The sequence below is a fragment of the Harpia harpyja genome, chromosome 4, assembly GCF_026419915.1.
Source record: "Harpia harpyja isolate bHarHar1 chromosome 4, bHarHar1 primary haplotype, whole genome shotgun sequence".
In the NCBI taxonomy this organism is placed as follows: Eukaryota; Metazoa; Chordata; class Aves; order Accipitriformes; family Accipitridae; genus Harpia; species Harpia harpyja.
In genome coordinates, this window is record NC_068943.1 from 1,115,850 (window position 1) to 1,127,854 (window position 12,005).

A 12,005-nucleotide genomic window follows, 5' to 3' on the forward strand; every position below is an offset into this window, starting at 1 on the left:
GGGTCTTGTGGTACTGTTGAAATCCTTGAAGAGCGGTGTGTGCTGAAATAGCTTGCCAGCTTGGAACTCCAGCTAAAACCCTTCTCATAGTTATTCATGCACTTTCCAAGTGGGATGCTATTCAAGCTCTTCACTTTAACTCTCCACCCCAGTATTTTTCCATTAAGTGATGAAAATTTTTTTTGTGACATGGTTTGACATCAGAATGAGAGGAACAGAAAAATACTACCTGCCTTCAAACCCAAAAACCTAAATCCTATCATGCAAATTTCACTCCAAAGGGGTTTTTGCCCATAGAGAAACTGTGCATTAAAGAACAAATTATGACTTTTTTTAGTTTCTGATTTAGTTAAATCAGAAAGAAAACTTGTGGCCTGCCTGTAATTCATTTTTTACACATTTGTGACAAAATGAAAAGAAAAAGAAAATAATTTGCAACTGGATGATATTGTTTTACATGAAACAAAGTGGTTTAATTTCAAAAACCTTAAAAATAAACTGTATACCAAAATATCATTTTGAAATGAAAAAAGTAACTATTTCAATTACATGATGTTAAAATGGAAGTTATGTTATCTGGTCAAAAAATTCTAATATTTTAGGACAAAGCAATTTAACTAATGAGACAAAAATTCACAAGATGTGACCCAAACCAAAATTTTACAACTTTAAAAAGTGAAAACAAATAAAAGTCTTGTGCTGTTATGGCAGACATTAGTTTGGGCTACCTCTGTCAGCAGATCAGAATTGTCATGGCATTCTCTTGGATAAGAACTGCTGTGTAAATACAAATTACACTTCCATTTCATAAAACAATGTAATTAACAAAAAAAGAAAAGTACCTGTAGTCTGCCAGTATCTACATTCATTATACCCATAGTTAAGGCAGCAGACATGGTCTCAAATTAGTCTAATATTCCCTACTAGTCTTTCATGATTTGAGTGTCTGAATGACAAACTGAAATTTTCCCTTCTTTTATTTTTTACCAATAAGCCAAGGCACTTGATGTTATTTTTATGTATAGCTCTACTTACACAAAATTACATTACTCAGGGTTTGACTTTTATAAGCACACAATGAAAAAGGAACATGCATTTCCATTACTTAAGGTGCCCATATTATATACCCAAATACAGAACGGGCATATACCACTCAAAAACATATGTTACACAAACTTTTCTTTCTGAAGAAAAAACTTTTCATCAGTAACTGAATGTGAATCTGCAAAACACAGAGAAAGAACCCTCAAAAAAGGAGCCATTCGAAAAAAATACAAAGCACAAAGTATGGAGGTGGCCAAGGCCTCCCTCAGCCCCCAGAATTTGACTGAAGAAGCTCGCTTAGTGCAAGCAACGTGTCCTCCTCCTTTTAAACATCACATCTATATAGAAACGCTAGTATTATAGAATTGGACGTAGTGATCGGTTTAGCTAACAATACCTCGATGGGACCTTTGAAAGACAGTTATGTAACTACGTTATTAATCAAAATAATAAATAGGTATAAAAAGTCACTGATTAAGAGTATTTAAGAGGAGCTATTAGAAGAAATTTCAGTCTTAGTGGAGGCTCTTGTACTAGCAAAATTAAATTCAGGCCTAGGGAGCACTGCTTCTTGGAGAGCATTGCCGGTAATGCTCTGCAGGGAAGTCGGTGCAGCCAGGGGTCCGGTTTGCCTCGGTACCTCTGGTACCACCACCACCACTCCAGCTGTTTCCAGTTGTGTTCAGTGCGCACACAGCGCGCCTCTAAGTTACGACACCAAGCTTTGTTTCATAGCTTGCATTTGGAATGAGATTGCAAAGGGTTAGCCAAATGTTAGTCAGGTGGTATCTGCTTTGGTTGCGTAAGTTGCTGTGAAAATCTGGGAATCCCTGAGAAAGTCAAAGGAAACTGCTTTGTGGGCGTTGCTTCAAAGGGCTGGGATGGACAGCGTGCTGGATTCTTTTTCCCAACAGCATCTAAACTTATCTCCATTGTTCTTTTTTTTCTTTTTTTTCTGCTTAGTACTAAACCTGGATCCCAGCCAGCGAGGGACAACAATATCTTGACAGAGAACCTCATGCATCCCACACGGGTCATCTACATTGTCCGGGATCCGTGTGCATCAGAGATTACAACAGTGGAAAACAAAAGAATTACGCAACAGAAAGGTCTTGATGAGAGTAAACAAGAGAAACGTGACTTACTGCTGAAGCACTTTCCTGCCTGCAGTGGAAGCAGAGGGACAAGAGGAGGTCCACCCTGCAAATCTTCTCAGACAGTAGCATAAAAATGCAGCAAATAAGCAACTGGAGTCTCATGTACTGTTGTCCAGTGTTTCTGTTTAGTCAGTACTGTTCCTTAGAGCAGAGATAAAGGACTAATGCAATTTCATACAAAAACATACATTTGTTTTAAGATCCAGCTGATAACATTGATAGAGTCTTAGGTAAATTAAAAGTGTGTTACTAAGGTCAATGCCGGTTTATTCAAAAGGAAAGTCAACCATACCCGTGAGAGAGCGTGACTGAGAGGAAGACTGTGGGACCGTTAAAATCCTGATCTGTTCTGAATGAGGTCGCTTGACCTCACATTAGCCATCAGAGCGGTGTGGCCAGCCTAAGCTCGCTCAGAGCCCTTGGCACAACTGCCCCTCTAAGCGCCCGCTCTGCCAATGGTTCAGCTTGCCAAGGCTTAGCAGGCTCTCCAGCCCCGCAACGTGTGCCCATGGCACCACGGCCCTCGCTTTTAACCCTGCCTTTGGCTCTGCAGGTGCCGGTAGTGGACCATCCCAGCCCTGAAGGAAAGGGATTGCAAAGTAGGGAGCATTAAGCTGCGGTCTAGCTCCTGCTCATGCCCTTTTCTCCTGCAACTCGTTGGCAACAGCACGGTGCTTCAGTGGGCACCTCGGTGTGGAAAGGGGAGACCCAGCCAGAAACAGGCTGAGGGTAGGGTTGAATATATACAAAAATTGATGGGGAGCTTACCATCCAGGAGCGCTTGGAAAGATGCTGCCTAGTGACCTAAGATGTTGGGAAGCCTCAAGGCACACCAAATAGTATATTTTTCTTACCTGTAGCTACGCATGCATTGACTATTTGGTATAGTCAGTCTTTAGGCTCTTGCCCTTTTGGGGGGAAAGCTTGTGTTGCCTGTGTATGAGCTGTGTTCTGAGATATCCCTGAGGGCAGTGCAAGTTGAAAGCAATCAGAGGTAGCTCAAGCATTGGATTTAAGCAGAAATTAGGCATATATGACAAAGATGTAGTATCCTAAAAAGCCTTTTTCAGCTGTTGCCTAATCCTGGAGCTACCTAAACTCCTTTGGTAAGTCAATGGAGTTTTGTGGTAGTCCAGAATGCACAGAGGTATCTCCGCTTTCACAGGACTAAGTCAACAAATACATTCGTCTTACCTAAACCAGATCAGAATAATAATATCAGATGCTTCTCAACCTGTTTTGACATCATGATCCAATAAGCATTCTCAGAGCATACCTAGCATCCACACGCAGCATTAGGACCCACACAAAGTGTGCTGCTCCCCTTTAAGATAAAACCTAATGATTGTTACATTCAGTCAGGACGTAGAAAATAGCTTCAGCTGCCTCCCTTATTGAACCAATGCAAATCCACAACTCCCATCTCCCCTAGAGAATGCTATAACCACCGGGCTACAGATTATTCAAAATAAGGGTAGTCTCAAACCAATGCTGTTGAAGCAGTGCCGCTGTGCACCATAGTTAATTGTAGCCAGCAGGTCGAAAGAAGTGTTTATTCCCCTTTATTTGGCACTTGTGAGGCTGCATCTGCACTCTCCGGTTTTAGGCACCCCTCTTCAAGAAAGATGTTGAGATACTGGAGCAAGTCCAGAGGAGAGGCAGCAAGATGAGTATATGGCATATGAGGAGAGGCTGAGAGTACTGGGTTTGTTCAGCCTTGAGAGGAGAAGGTGAAGAGGAAATCTTACTGCTCTCTGCAGCTGCCAAATGGAAGGACGGAGAGATGACAGAGCCAGGCTCTTCCCAGAGGAAGAGCACTGAAGTTCTCACGCAATGATGGTATGAGAAACGATGGCCACAAGTTGGAAAACAGGAAATTCGCTTTAGGTGTAAGGGGGAAAAAAAAGTACCATGGAGGTGGTTGGATGCCTGAGCAGGTTGCCCAGGCAGGCTGTGGAATCACTACCTTTGGAGATACTAAAAAATTTACTGGGCAAGTCTCCCAGCAACCTGATCTTACCTGAGCCTGCTTTGTGCAGGGAACTAGAGATGGCGACCTCAGGAAGTCCCTTCCAACCTCGGTTTTGCTATGATTCTGTGACTCTGTGAAAGGAGAGAACAACAGATGAAGGCCTGCTGTAACTTCATAGTTGGAGCACTTGGTTTGCAAGAGGAGATCTGAATTCTGGTCCCTAGAACCAAATGTCTACTTATATACGTGTATATACACACACAGGTGGAGAGAGAAGTGTTAAAGCTCCGTTAAAAACACTAGACAAAAATGAGCCACTCCTTTTTAAAATGCCTTATATTCCTGCCTCCTGGACAGAGCTTGCATTCTGAGCTGCAGATTACACATGAAGAGGAGCATCTCTAGAAACCACAAGTGAAGAAACCAGTGAGCGGGATTTGAGACATATCCCCAGACTTCCAACTCGTTACACGTAGGCGGAATTACACCCATTTACTGACCCCAGGTAGCTCGCTCACTCTATTCCAAGATGCCTAATCTTCTCCATGCTTTTCTGCAAGAAGCCTGTGTACCTCATTCCCACCCAAGTCTTTGGGTGCCTTAATTGAACCATTCCCTAGCACTTATTAGATTTCCTACAAACGTACCAATAGTCTTGAAAAGTTTCTGCTTTCCGTGAACTAAATTCACAAGCTTTCACCTGTTCTGTGGTCAATTTCTAATACGCTTTACAAAAAGGCATTTTAACCCCTCTAATCTTCAAGTTAGTAGATGCTCTAGTATTTAAATTATTGAAGTGGACACTACCTCATTCAGAGATAGCCCGATCTTTATACATACATGCCTTATTTGATATTATTGTTCTCGTGCAGTCTCCCCATAAGCGTGTATTATGTGTCACCTCTTGTCTTACAACGCATTCTCTTGAGAAACTGTGAGAGGGAAAGCTAATTTCCAGTTCCGTGCTTTTTTTTGAAAGCCCTCACCACACGAGGTCTTTGTTACGGCTGCAGGCCCCAGGTGCTATAGTTACATGATATTATTTTATTATAATCACTGATATTATTATAGAGTTTGTAAGAAAGAGGGAGGTGCAATTACCAAATTAAGCAGGAAGGTAGTATGGTCAGTGAGGACTGAAGCATAAGAAAATAGTTTCAAGAAAAGGGAAAACTGTTTTTATATCTTATTAAAAATAGGCATCAACATTTCAACTTCTTATATACCCGTACAAATAGAATAGACTTCACCTATGCAAAAGCCTGAAAATGAGCTCAGCATGAAAATTATATTTTGTGCATGCGAATCTATTGTAACTAACTTTTTAAAAAGATTTTCACCTTTGCTCCATGTGATTAATTCCTGAAATAATGCTTCTCTTACTGTTCTTACCATTCTTACTGAGTGTGGAGGTTCCGAACTATATATTGCTCATAAATCAGTACTGAATTTGACACTGGTGATATAAGAAAGTAGAGGTGGATGTTTAAGAGATTTCATGCAGGCAGGAAATGCTGATATGTTACAGAACAAAATAAATTTCCTACTGTGATAGGTAGGTTGGAGTCTATTTCTAAACTATAGCAGAAGTCTCCGTCTTAATGTTGCTAATCATATTAGCTAAATATCACAGCAGGTAAAATGAGTTTTCAATAACACTGCTGAGTAATTTTCCAGCTAGTTTCATGCTTGGGATAATCTTATTTTTTTCTTTGTAAGTTTTGCATGGATATACTGGGGCAATTATCTTCAGGCATTTGGAAACTAAGCTAGCACAGCAGCTTGCCAGTCTGCCTTAGTGTGACCCACTGTGGTGTTTATGTTCTGCATGCCAGTTGTTATTAGCTCACATGTGCGTGGAATACCATTTTCCTCTTTATTGGTTTAACATAATGGTATACCATGGGGAGTGTTTTACGGAAGGGACAGGATCTGAATATAAAGGCCTTCCTTCAAAGCAGGTATTTATTATCCATACACAGGAAATTTCACTCATTCCTCCCATTTCATTTTATACATGAGCACCAAAATAGTTATAATGGAGGAGCTTAAAGATGAATAGATAATGGAGAAAATAATTGCAATTATCTTCTGAGCAATCACAGTTTGCTCAGTGTTGTATAAACATTTTCCCAATCTGAGGCATTTGTACAATTAAGGCCAGATTAAACTGTCCGCAACAGGAGAGGATAAATTTCACAGTAAAGTTCTCAGTAAATTCAACAAGTACAGGCACACAGTGCTCACTGGCCTCCTCTAACACCGTGGTTACATCCCTCTCGGAGGTAGGGCTGACTTAAATGTCTCTTTACTTCCCCACCATAAAGCTGCCTCCAGTCTGTCCCTTCAGCCTGGGCACAGCCTGTCCCTTTACCTGGAGCCAGGTCAGAGAACCATCCAGATTCAAAAAAAAAAAAAAAATTAAAACCAAACCGTTACAAAAGAACAGTTGTTTTTCCTTTATCCTAATCTAGTGCTTACTCTGCCTCATAAACAATTGTAGCAGAGCAACGCAGGGAGGAACACAAAGGCAGGGAGGGCAAGGTAAGAGCTGTTTATGTCCACAAAACTGCAGAAGAATGTGCAGGGAAACAGGACCCAAAAAGAGGGAAAAGAGAAAAGTGTCTTGTCCCCAGATTTGCCCAGAATTTGAAGTTTTCATTAAAAAGAGAGATAATATCCTAATATGAATGAGGAAACGGAAACCAAGCCGCATTCTGCATCTGACCAGACAGCAAGCTTGCATACCTCAGGCTAGCTCAGGGAAGAGAGCAAGCCCATGGTGAGGGACTACAGACGCATGGAGGTCTCCTTCTTCTGCTTTTTCCCCCACCAGTACAGAAGGCAGAACCCCCTGCGCCGCACTGGGAACACGCGGGTCCAGTCCTGCAGCAGCGGGGTGGACGAGTCGCCCAAAGCCACTGGCCGCCCTCGAGACACAGACCTCCGGCTACGCGGAGGGGAGTCTGCTCCTTTGGGGCCAGTCGTTGGCGACTTCTTACATTAATGCTTCAGCTTATGCCAAAAAAGTGCCGGATGAAAGGACTAAAGAAGTAAAAACTGCAGGGCTAGAAAATATGAAGAGGCTTGCTCAAGTGAACTGTATTAATTTGAAAAAAAAAAACCAAACCCAAACCAAAACCCCAACATCCACCACTTGGGAAAGGACCAATAATGCAGCAAGAAACAAATTTTTGTTCCAGTCTAACGTTACTCTGCCTTTCTCCCCAGAGTTCATGAAGTTTCAGTCTAATCATGCAGTTCATGTCCAAAGTCCTCTGTAGTGTCTGGCAAAAATGGGAGGAAAATAGATTTTGGCCTAATGTCCCTCATCATATGCGAGGATACGGTTACACGGAAGGCTGCAACAGTGCAATCAGTGCTGATATGCTTTGAAATAGATCATAAATATGTATATCTCATTCATTTTATGTTGTGGGTTAAATGTTAAAAGCCAACACAAAGAAAATGCTGTAGGAAGCGATTTGAATAAGGGCAAGCTAAATTGCTAAACATAAAGAAATGAAGAGATCCTGAAACAAGCATGATTGTAAACACCCAAATGGACAGAACTCCTCTAATTTCAACCCACACCTACCTCTTGATCTAATGTGAGACTCCAAACCCCAAAAGCCTAGTTTCCAACAGAGTTGTATCACATGTTTCTTTTCTGTTTTAACTGAATTAGAATAAAGCAGCAACTTAATTTTTATATATACTTTTTATATACTGGGTAGTCCATGCAGCAGAAGGACAATTATATATCCTAACTGTGGGGAAAACTTGAGTCAGTGTTTGCGTCTTATTAGATGTCAGCTGTCAGTAACATCATGTGTAGGTTTCTTGATCTCTAAAAAAATTATAAACAATGACTAGGAAGATTTGGGTTTGCTTTGCTTCCCCCTCTCCAGTTAAGCCATTCATAACACGCTTGTCCCAAGATCTCTGATCTTTGCCTGAGTCCATGTCCTATCCCTTATTCTCACTGAGGGCATTAAGCAGGTTCTCTACTTGGCTGCTGTTTTCGAGAACTACAAGAGCAGTCTGTATCTGTCATACACCTACCTCTCTGTCTGATTTGGAAGTTGGCCAGTGGGTTCTAAAGTTTATTAAGAAGAGAAAAATGAGAGTGAGCAGAGTGACGGGCAATATGGTGACAGCAGCTTCACTTCTTTTGGAAAACAGACAAAAATAGATGCTTGCATATCCTAAATGCCAAAATTAAGTGGAAGGCAACTTTTCTAGGCTTCCGGTCGAAACGGAAACCAGATGTTCCAGGGTTATTTTCTCTGGTCCTTCAGAGAAGAGTTGTTTTGTCAATAAGTTGCTTCCTCCATCACGGCCTGAGACTTTTTCTGCTGTTATTCAAGTGCACTTAAGGCTGGGGGGGGCAGCCAACAAACCTTTCTCCAGAATTTTGGAAAATCATTATAAAAAACATGTTCAGCATAAATAAGTGTGTGCTCATATTTTTGAATTTTAAATCCGTTTTCTTCTTTCAGATAAAAACAGCCAAATCCTCAGCTTGTCTAAATCAGCACAGAATCATTCAGCAGCACCGTGCCAATTTAAACCAATTGAGAGTCCTTTAATGTAAAAACAGATGATTTCCCACACACATCAGGTTTGATAGTTGTGCTGGCAAAAGTGTGGAAGCCACTTCTTGTTTGAATGTTGCTATTGAAATAAAGAAACTGGTCTTAATTCTCCAGCCTACTGATGTGCTCCTACAGACAATCAGGTGGCAATCCCCAGGATGGTAGTGTTGGGAAGGTATTGGGGAAGGAAAGCACGTGAAAGGCCAAACTAAAAAAAAAAAACAACTGGGCGATGTTTCAAAAGAAATATTATCTAATTTTATTAAAAAAAAAAAAAGAAATAAGAAAAAAAAATAAATCTATGATAATAGGCAGCCGATCAGACTTTCTTCTGATGGGAAGATAAGAAATAAAATTTTATTGAGGAGGATAAACACCTATTAATTCAACAGATTGCTATTATATGTTGGAGATGGCTAGCTCTAATTTGGGTTTAACACACTCCAGTTTGGAGAATATTGATGCAAGATCTTAATTTTACATGCTGAAAATTATCAAAAGGCATTCTCCTCATCAAGGAATCAATCTTCAGAGGTTTACACATGCATTTAACCACACATGCTACAGTCCTGAGACAAATCAGGATGTGTAAAAGTTGAGCTAGGAAAAGGACTGTAACTGGTAAAACTGAGGACACGTATTCTTTGAATCCAAGTTTTAATGTCAGTTCCAGTGTTGATACAAGCAATGATAATTCCTTACTCTAATGTGATAGGCCATACCAATGGTTTTTCTGCCACTATTCTTTTATTTTTCTACATGAAACATCACTATGAATTATATAGGAAGAACTGAGGGTTAGTGTATTGGTTTTGTTTCAGGGTGGGGTTTTTTCTTCATTTATTAAAAATACTTCCTTTATGAAGGAGCAACATGCAAACTGAAAGGGGATAACGACATAAATTATATGAAGCGCTAAACTATGAACTATTGCAAAATGGCTACCAGGCTATTGTGGGTACTAGGGTGAGAAAACAAAATAAGTTCAGGTAGATTTGACAATGTTTAACAAGCAAAAGAGGAATTTACACACACAGAGGTAATAACAGATACAAAGAAATAATTAGTTTTGAACTTTTTCATTTTTATTTATAAGGAAGTACATTTCATGTATCCCAGCTGATCCTTTACAAAGATCATCACAGATACATATAAATACATTGAAAAACAAAGATGAATGAATCCTACTTTAAGAAACACGCGGTCCTTCCAGGAATTTATTATTTATTTTGATTTATTCTACAATGATAGCAGTCTTTTGACATACATGTTATGTGGCTGAAGAACGTCACACTTGGATTTTCTGCTTCAATACACAAGACGCATTGATATCCTAATAATAAGCATTCTAAAATGCCTTTTACTATGCTAGGTCCACTGGTTTCTCAAGTCTCAACCCAGAAATGGAGACATTGATTTTGTTTTCATAAAGACAGAATTTTCATAACGGTTGCTATGTAAAAATCAACCTACTCATTTTTTAAGGATCTACTCCATTATTTCATGTAAAGCTGGCACTTAGCTTGCTGATGTTCTTATTTCTTGATTTGGGACCTAGCAATAGAAACAATCTTGTGATCTGTATTTTTTGTATCCTTTGGGAGAGTTATGGGAAAATGTATTGCACGTGTAGGCTCCTTTTTATGACCACGGGCATTCAGTCTGAGTCAGCTGGGTTTGCTTTTTAAAAAATGGAGGCAATGCTGTGCCCTATCTTACAGTAATGTTGTGCAGCTGCACACAGGCTGAGCCCACATTACTTTAAAATGAAGTTTGACAAGTGCCGTAAACACAGAATTGAATGAGGCAATGGCAAGACTTAAACTACAGAAACTACAATTCCTCTGCTTATGTTTTAGTGACCAAATTAAGCAGTCTGTAAAGCGTATTCCTACACATGTACCCTCCTTATCATTTATCCAAGTTCATTTTTTAGGTGAAATTAGCATTTTAGTAGCCAAAATGTCAATATAATAAGAAAAAATATTGCACAGGAGTCGCAAAGGTTTCAGTCTTCTAAAACTCCTACAAAACTTTGGAGTATAACAGAGTTTTAGAAAGACCAGGAAAATTGATCTGAAAAATGTTTCCTGACAAATAGAAATAGACCTGTCTCTACCAATGTCCAAGATCAGACCCAGAAGTAATAGCTCTCTTTAAAATTGAATGTAGAAAGCACAAGCAAGCTAGGACAGGGAAAGCATACAAGGAGAAGTATCACTCTAAATTTGATTACAATGCATACCCATTAGCTCATCCCTCCACTACTAGCTGTCATTGGAGACAGGACTCTGGGCTAGACAGCTTGTTCTGTGTTATATCTATACGGCTAAATGCATCTGTCCCATGGAATGAGTGTTCACCTCTGGGCAGGTGCTGCAGCATTCCTTCACCTATATTACTTGGCTGTCCCCATGTAGACTAGACCGGCCTCATCCACATTGCATGGCGTTTCCTATGGGTCTTCCCTCTGCCCCGTTTTGGTGGCCCTCGAACACACTGTTTTTTGTATGCATGGTTTTTTCCAGTTCAAAGACTTCAAAATATTGTGAGATCAACACATCTGTCCACCAGCACAGCAGTTGTATGTCACATACTAAGGAAGTTGTTGCAGGTCCTGGGGCATGATGTGAAGGCATTTGGGGTGTTTGAGAGTGCAGATCTTGCCAGGAGCATCCAATAACCAAATTTATTGCAATCTTGCCTATTTTTCCTATAATGAGGGGCCTTCAGAGTGAACTGTCCCCAAACCATAGCTGGGTTTTGTCTGACGGAGAGCTATTAAGCATACTTCAAAAGGAAGACTTCATCCCATTTTACTCTGTGCAATTTCTTAATATGGATGGACAAAACGATTACATTGCAGCTGTGAGAAGGAACAAGAGTATTTGGGACAGTATTCCAGTCAAACATCTGCAATCAGGACCCTGCTACTGGCCCTTTACCTCCACCCACATGTCCGTGTTTGGTTCATACCTGAATAAAAAACAAAGCAGCATCTAGATGAAAATTACTTCTAAAGGATGCGAATGGGTGCCCTGTTCAAACGCTCAGAGCGAAGGATATCAGAGAGAGGTAATGAGAGAAACAAGCTCATAGCACTCCTTCAGAAGCTTGTCAGATCAAGTCCTAGGGAAGGCATGGATATTTATATATATAAACACAAGACCACTAAACGGAGATTGGATACCACTATGTAATGCAAATGGATTGAACATGAACAGCAGTATGCCA